Source organism: Polistes canadensis, unplaced genomic scaffold, assembly GCF_001313835.1.
Source record: "Polistes canadensis isolate GaletaPanama2010 unplaced genomic scaffold, ASM131383v1 scaffold_8, whole genome shotgun sequence".
Classification (NCBI taxonomy): Eukaryota; Metazoa; Arthropoda; class Insecta; order Hymenoptera; family Vespidae; genus Polistes; species Polistes canadensis.
This window is the reverse complement of record NW_014569555.1, coordinates 1,272,487-1,281,695: the sequence shown is the minus strand read 5'-3', so window position 1 is coordinate 1,281,695 and position 9,209 is coordinate 1,272,487. Positions and strand designations below refer to the sequence as shown.

The window sequence follows — 9,209 nt, the reverse complement described above, 5'->3', positions numbered from 1 at the left end:
ATACGAATACTGAACGTGTGAACAAAGAAAAGAAAAAGGGTTAAAAGGCATATAAGAAACGGAAATCCCACCTTCCCCCTCCCCTCCCGCCCTTCCACTCTTGCGTATTCGTAAAAAGGATGCCAAAGAAATATGTACTTATGTACGTTACCACACTGGGAAAAATTCTTTTACTATTTTCTAATCTCAAACGTCAAATGTGAATTTATTTTCGCGTATATTATATTATCACGCGTGTATTACTCAACCAATTTTGTCTTTCTCAATCTTTTTATTAAGAAAATACAAAAAACTATCGACATAAACGACATACACATGAGACACACTAAGTGAAATATAAAATATAATTAAATATGTTTGTGCGTTTGTATAATGCGCGTTAGATGAATATATAAAACGTTTTCAATTATAAATTACTTGCTTTGAATGCATTACGATTGTGTATTATTTTAACCTGTAACGTTAACGTTTAAGTATTACATCATCGTCTCTAATCAATATGCATTAATTGATAATCCGTACGTAAACAAAAGTCGGTTCTCGTGCATATTAAATATTTACATCGTGTCTAATCTAATCATTCTTGCCTAGACAATTTCTTCTTTTTTTTTTTTTCTTTTCTAATAAATATAATCCAATAAGAGTATTCTCGTAACGTTGTTATACTTATTGCATTAAACATCTTGTAATATGTTTTTCATTTTTTTTTTTTTTTTTATCAAAATCACATTTATTCTCGTCTCGAAGAAAGAAGTAATTTTTCGAAAGATTGGAAAATATATAATAGATAAATAATTAATATTATTAAACTATTGTATCGAATCGTTAAATAGATATTTTACATGCGCAAACAAACAAACCAAGAAAAAGAAAAATAAGAAGAAGAAAGAGAACAAAAAAAAACTATTTTTTATCCAATCGATATCCTTACGACGAATGATTCCAAATTATGCAAGAAAGAAACAGGGTGCATATATGTATACATGTTATGTACACGAAACTTAGCGTGACGACAACGACGAAGGGGTAACACTGATCAAGAATTTAAGGCGGCTCGATAGGAAACATGGGTCGCGTTCAAGAATTTAAAGCACTCGATAGAATACTTAAGTAGCATGCAAGCAGACAGCCGGGCACCATAATGCCTTTGCTATACGTCACTGTTTCCATTGTAGATCGTGTCAAGAGTAGGAACTAATCTCGGCAACCGATTTCTCGGCGCCTGGAAACTCGCCAATAGTGTACAAGACCTATCCCCCCATACCCCACCCCACACCACCTACTACCACTCCTCACCTTCTACTCCTCTTCACCACCCCCTCGGATATAAGTTTAACCACCCCGATAAAACGATCCTTGAAACTTCTCAAGACTATGTCTGTCTCTTTTTCTCTTTTCTTTGTATATCTTTTTCTCTTTTCTTTGATTTTATTTTTGATTTCCTTCTTCTTATTCTTCTTCTATTTGTACACTGCAAGCAAAAACTTGGGTAATCATTTATACTGGGATAATAATATAATATAACATCTCGTTTTTGTAACGAATTATTTATACGAATAATAAGAATAATTTTCGATCGATACTATTTTTTTGTTTTTTTTTTGTAATATGCGCAAATGTTTATATATCGTTAGATCAGTCTCATTTTTGATAATATATTAATAATAATAATATTAATAATTTTCCATTATGCTGTGGAAAACAAAATCTCATGGAAATTATTGACTAACACGTTGTTTATAAAATGAATTATAATTGTGAACACGTTTTGCTTGGCACCTTTATTTCGTTCGATATGTGTTCTCGAGTTTAAATCATTTCATGTTTTTGTTTTTCAATCAAAAAATAATTATTATATCAGTCAGATTTTGGACTTGATTGATTTTCTTCTTTTTCATTTTATTTCTATCTTATCTTTTCTCTTTATTGGATAAATTTTTGTTTTTCTTCATTTTATAAATTTATACAACGTCGAGAAAATTCTAAATCTTTCTGGAAACACGACTAAAAATATAATCCCAATGATTTATAACCATCGAGCCTCGATTAAAACGTCAACGCCTGATCATGGCGTTTTATATTTCACAGTCATAAATTCGCAATACTCGACGAATCATTAATACTCCTCTCTCTCTCTCTCTCTCTCTCTCTCACACACACACACTATGACGAAGTATCAACTATCGTTATTTCATGAATATATCTTTGTCGAGATAACGGAATGATTATTTTAATCGCGTGAAGAAAAATTCACTTAATTTTTCGCGATGAAAACAACAATTTTACAATGTTTTCTTCATACCACCGAATGTATACATATAATATATATATATATATATATGATACTTCGTTTAAATGCAACATTGTTTTAAAAAAAGTAACTCGAACGTGAACGTGAACGATTGCGTTTCTTCTAAAAATGATTGAAAAAATAATAAACCTGTAGTATATAGAATACAGATCATTTTTCGTGCAACGTGTTTCACTTTGAAAAAAGAAAAAAAAAAAAAGAATAGATATGTTTCGAAGCGAATTAGAAAAAAGAGCAAAGTAAGCAAAGTAAAAGGAGATTGATACGAACCATGTTACGTAGAGAGAAAAATAGAAGTAAAGAAAGAAGGAAAGAAAGAGAAAGAGAGAGAGAGAGAGAGGAAAATCTAAAGAAATAAAAAGAAGAAGACGCTGATCTATCCTCCTAGTACATTTTCCACTATTTCTATTTCCATTTCGCTAGATGGAAAACGGCACTCGAACGTAACACCACCCCCACCGGTATCATCTTATCACTTAGAATTTTCCACGTAGGTTTTCTCTTTTCTTTTTTTTATCCCCTCGAAAAAGAATGAGATGTTAAAGAAAGATAAAGAATAAGAAAAATTATTATATCTAAATATAAATTTAAGAGGGGGAAAAAATAATCTACGATTATTCCATTGTTAATTCGAAAAATTGTACAATTAAAATAACAAGACTTGTACTAAAATTATATCTCGAGTAAGAGTATTTTAATACTAAACCAAAATCCACACACATTTTATAAAAATATATATATATATATTCATATAAGAATAAGATTTTATATAACTAATTGAATAGTAAACAATATCTATACCTTATTTTATTGAGAAATAAATAATATAAAATTGTATATGCATTTTCAACGAAATTTTGTTGTTGTTTCAAACAAATCGCAGAATTTTAACAAATTACCACATCATTATAAATTACAGGACGCGGTCATTTGTGATCAGATTTAAACGTTAATTACCTCTTTTCCCTTTTATCGTTGAAAAATTCCGATTTTCTATTTGGTTTGAAGGGAAAAAAAAGGTTACCCGTGGAAATCGTAGGTTATATACGGTAGTAGTGTTGCGGTACCATTCGACGTTAATGAGGAACCGTGTAATTAACAGAAAAAGCTCAGGCCGCAATTAGCGAGTAAGAACGTTTTAGAAAAGAGAAGAGAAGAGAAAATAAGAGAAAGAGTGCCGCCTCACCGAAAGAGGCACTTGTTACGTGATATAAAAAAAACCGTAGCTCAATGTGCTCGATTTACACAATTTCGCCCTTTTACTCGTCCTTTATCGGACTCCTTGAGCTAGATAAGTCACTAGAATAATCCGTTAAAACGTCCGCGTTATCACCCACCTTTTTTTCACCTTATTCTTTTCTCACGCGTGCGCGAATTATATTATATTATAATATTATATAAAAGATTTGTACACGATAAGTTAAGCATATAAAAATTACACAAGCTGATAGTTAGATACAAATCATTTTTTTCCTTTTTTTCGAAAATTCATTTAATTATTGTTAGTAATACGTTCACGATAGATTGTACAAACAATAATTCATATAGTTACACAGTTAATATTTTATTAAAACTTTTTATGGGATTACTATGGCAACAGTTGATAGTAGAAGTCACTCTAAAAACTTCAATTCTTGATATATGTCCCTTAAGTACACATTTATATATATATATATCATTTACGAAGAAAAATAAAAAAGAAAAATAGAAGAAAAGAGAGAGAGAGAGGGAGAGGAAAAGAAACTTTATTCGAAACGTTCATCAAAGTGGCGATAATTAAAGAACAATAGAAGTCGAGAACAATTACAAGTCTACGATCTAAAACAAAGAAAGTTTGAAAAAAAAGAAAAGAGAAAAGGGTAGAAAAATCAACCCACCCGTAAGGACTCGAATGGAACAACACGTTACAATGAGAAAAGCCAAGCAACCAACGAAGAAATCGACGACGTGTAATTATTTGTTGAAAAGAAATTGGTCTATACATTAGCCGAACCATTAAGTACTGCACACAATTTTCAACCCCCTCCTCTCCCTCTTGCCCCTTTTCCCTCTCCCATTCCCCCTCACCTACCCCCTCCTACTTTTCCCATAGTTAAACCGTTAAGATCGTTTGAGAGTAGTTATTCGTCGTATTCGGAAAGTTTGCTCGTTATAGGGACGCGATTATATGTTTCGGAAGAAAAATCATCGTGATCCGATGACACGTCTAAAATCTCGTTTATCGAGATAATATATATTTTTCTTTCTGTTTCTTTATAAAAAAAAAAAAAAAAAAATAAAAAATAAAATAAAAAGTCTCGAAACGAAACCGTCGAGTTTATAGTTTACCATTACTACTACTATTACTCCTTACGAGCCGGTACGATGGGGTTTCTTCGAAATTGGGCAAAGTCTTCGGATGAAAAGAAACGGAGTTTCAAGAGAGTGTGAAGAGGGATGGAAAGTGGGAGGGGGGAAAGGGGGAGAGGGTGCTAGAGGAGGAGAGTAAAGCGAGAAACGTTACAGAGACCTATTACCGGATGTCTCGATTCTTCTTTCGACGAAGAAAAATCGTTCAGGGCTTTCGAGTGAAGAAAAAGAAAGAAAGAAAGAAAGAAAGAAAGAAAGAATGAAAAGGAGAAGAAGGAAAGGGAAAGAGAAGAGGGTCGTTCTTCTCATCCACGAGAAACACGAAGAGGATGGTGGCTCAACGTTACCTTTAGTCAAGTAAATATGGCCTCGGTTCAAGATGTGTGTGAGAGAACATAGGATGTATATATATATATATGTGTATATAAAATACAACACGTATATATCGATAACGTGGATCCTTATTTCAAAGAGAACATTGCCGAAGGCTACGTTCTTCCGATATTCCTTCTCTTCGATACCTTTATTTGTTCTTTATGCATTGTTTACCAAATCCTCCTATACGTACACGTAAGATATTTACTATAGATAAACATTAGTTTAAACATTTTGTTCTTTTTCCATTATATATAATTAATAAAAATCAATCAATTATTATAGATACTTTATAATAGATTGAAATAAAAATTAAATCTATATTAACTTGTCCGAAATGAATAAAAACGTGCGATAAATGATTTCAAATCTTTTCGAATTTCACCATTAATGATTCTCAATTGAAATACTTATGAGACTATAAGAAAATATATCAATGATTATATTATTACTAGATATGAAAAAAAAAAGAAAGAGAAACAACAAAACTGATGTGTGTACTTATATACGCACGTAAGAAATTATACTTCTTTAGCGTACCAAAACGAATATAACCTCAAAATTAACTTCAATTTGCCCGCGCATCGTAAATATTCGACAACTTCGTGGTGTCGATTTTTCGATCGCATCTAACTTCACCTTTCAAAACGCGCCAAAAGAAGTATAACTTCAAAAACAAAAACGATTGGGGAAAACTATTATTATTATTATTATTATTATTATTATATTATATATACGATCGATATGATATATTCACGATTTTCTACGAATATAATATCAAAGCGTAAATAATTCTAAATTCTATATAACATCACATTATGCCCCAATATTAGGAAATCTAGTTATTTTTTCGATCGTATCTAAGATAGGCCAATTATTACGGGCAATGCTCGAATTAATTGAAGAATTTGAAGCGACCTTGCACTTTCCTATAATGTCTCGTTTCTAAGCTTATTCACCGCGGAACGATTTCGCGGATCGAATGTACGGAGGAGGACTTTCAAGAGCGTTGGTATTAGTGAGACAGAGTGTACCCATATAACAGGGGGAGAGAACTCAGAGTAAAGGAGAAAGACTGGATGGAGTAGAAGAGAAGAAATGGTAAAAGGGGCGGGGAGGGGGGGAGAGAGGAAGAAGAAGGAGGAGGAGAAGGTTAGCAGCACTTTCTATCGCATTCATACGTACATACATACGTAAGTATGTACAAACGTATATATACGTAATACCTATACGTAGAATTTAGGTATATATATTGAAGTATAAGATACAGATGGTGGTAGTGGTGGTGGTGGTGGTGATGGTGGTGTGGTAGTTTCTCTCTCTGTAGTAGTCTGAATAGAAGAGGTAATAATGCCACCGTAGCAGCAGAGCATAAACGTCGGCATAAGCATTTCCAGATATACTGGTATGTATATGCGTGTATTATATATATATATATATATATATATATATATATATATATGTGTGTGTATGTGTACGTATGTATATAGAAGAAGGTGGAAGAATCCACCCAACGAAAGCGTTGTAGTCTACGGTATATATGCATGCAGTGGGTGGCTGCATTAAGGTCGTTCCCCACGAACGAAACTGGTTTTGAATGCACTTTGTGACTCTCTACGTGTTTCCTATGAAGTTTCGCGACTTTAACGCCATCTTCTTTATTTTATGTCTCTTGCTCTAAGGCATTTCAATCCCCACACCCACCCACCCACCACCAACACCAACACCATCACCATCAGCTCGAACAAAGACATAAACGAGTATCTTCAACTGACGACGATTATCATCTAATTCTTTAACAGACTCTTTAGATACTTTCGTTATCTTTCTAAAAGATGTTTCGACGATTTGATTGATACTTTAGAAAAAGTTTCAATTTGTTAGAGTTCGATCGTTCTTCTTAAAAGAGGGATGAGTTTTTTCTTGTTTTTTTTTTTTTTTGCTGTAAATTTAATCTCAAGCAGTATGGAAAATTTAGATTGTTAATGTATTATAAAAGTGTTTTCTTTCCTTTCTTTTTATTTTTTTGGAATATTTACATTTTAATTGTATTTTCCAATGAAAAATCTGTATTTAACATGAGATACTAAAAGTGTCGTAACGCGTAAGATTAAAATTGACAGTTTCTTGATCAAACGTCGAAGAGACTATGGTAAACAAGTGTTAACTCTTGGGTGATCTATTACCTGACAAATCCACTTAGCGGTTAGTTCGAGATTCACAAAACTACGAGAGGAAACTTCTAACTATACTTTTTATCTTCCTTTTGTCTTTAGCATTTACTCTAAGTATACGAACGAAGAAGACCCACGGGATACAACTTAATGCTATTACTTTGCGTCGTACTATGAGTATCGAATATCTTCTCTCTCTCTCTCTCTCTGTTTCCCTCTTTGAAATTCACGTTTGTGAATAAATACTTAGAAAGTTACATGATGACAGATAAAAGAATGAAATAAAAATACAACTAGAAAACATAACGTAAATTAATGCGATTAACATTTACCTTTAACATTAGAAGAAAATTTCACGAATCCTAATATAATAAAGGATATTTCTTTATCACACACACAAAACTATTTTATATTTTAATTATTTCTATAAAATATGTATTTATTAATAAACAATTTAATTGTACACCCGATTCCCTCTTGTTTAATACGCGAACTTTTCCTTTTAACGCGATTTCGATTAAACACGATCGACCCCAATTTTAACAAGAAGAAAATTTTGCTTTATCAAGCACTTCACCTGAGTTAAACAATAACCAAAATATATATCTCTATAGATGTGCAATATAAACGAAATTTTGTTTTCTTTTTTACACGTATTTGTTTTATCGTAAATACGTATACATTCATTTAAAAAATATAATTAACGCGTGTATTTTCCTTGCTTTTGTTTATCTGCTTGCAGAGATTCTTCTTAGATTTGAGAAATCTCATGAGCCCATCTTAAACTATACCGTCGTCGTTCCACTATCGACAACTTGGTATTAAAGGGGGTTAACGATAATGTTTCGAGGATTCGAAGAAAATTTGTAGAGGAACGGTGAGGTAAAAGGGGTTGGTTGGTTGGTTGGGTAGGGAGGGATAGGAATTGAGAAGGAGGCAATAAGCAGGTATAACTGGGAGAGCCGTTTTCTAATCCACGATGATTGTACGATATCGAGAGAAGGCTTATCGTTGCTTCAGAAATCCTGGTGGTACCAGTATCGGTTAGATGTCTCGAACCATCTATAACTCGTGCTTATCGAGTCGAAACGACATCTCGTACGTGTGGGGGTTGGTTTCCATGGAATAGGCATTTATCGCATAGTTTTCGACTGTCACCTGTTCTAAGTCTTCCATATAAGGAAAGAGAATATTAAACCTTTCTAACCAACCAACACACCTACTACTACATATCAATTTTTATCGCGAAATAATTTTTTTTATATGACATGATTATATCTGAAAATAATATCTTACATTGTATCGATAAATATTAAAATAAATATATATCTATATATATGTGTGTGTATTTGTGAAATAGATAAAAATTCGAATCGTGAAATTAATATAACAATGGTGTAATCAAAATATTCAATCATATTGTCTCGAATTTATGAAATATTTCAAAAATTCTCGTACCACATAATACGTCACACGTAACCATTATTTTTTCAATACGATTTGAGAGCTATATATTTATATATATATATGGGGGGAAAAAAACAAATCAAATCTTCTTTTTTTTCATATAGAATCTCTGACATTTTATCGATAAATATAATATTTTAAATAAATCATTTTTATCGTATCAAAAAGGATACAATTTATATCGTAATATTGATAAAACTGTAATAGAGTTTAATCAAAATTTTGATTATATTGCCTTTTAAATTTGTATACTCTGGAAATTGTTATATATATATACATGTTACCGTCATAGCCGGAAATCCGCCATTGCTGGTAATTCCTCGGCATTCTCATCAATGCAAAGAGCCTTCCGACGAAGTCGGAAACAGAAGAATTCTTACAGTTTTTCCTAAGCATTGAACATAATAAAACAACGTTGAAAAGAATACATTTTCGGGCACAGACACACACAGCCATACGCAACCCCTCCACCCCAAAAACTTTTCAAAGAAATATCAGAGAATGCAATGCTGTAAATTGTGCATCTTTGCAAT

General features: G+C 32.3%; 1 protein-coding gene across 1 annotated transcript in view; it reads right to left on the bottom strand.

Annotated features, from left to right (window-relative positions):
* LOC106791707 (E3 ubiquitin-protein ligase MYLIP) overlaps positions 1-9,209 on the bottom strand; it is a 155,880-nt gene that overhangs the window by 117,974 nt on the left and 28,697 nt on the right. The gene's annotated exons all lie outside the window — the stretch shown is intronic.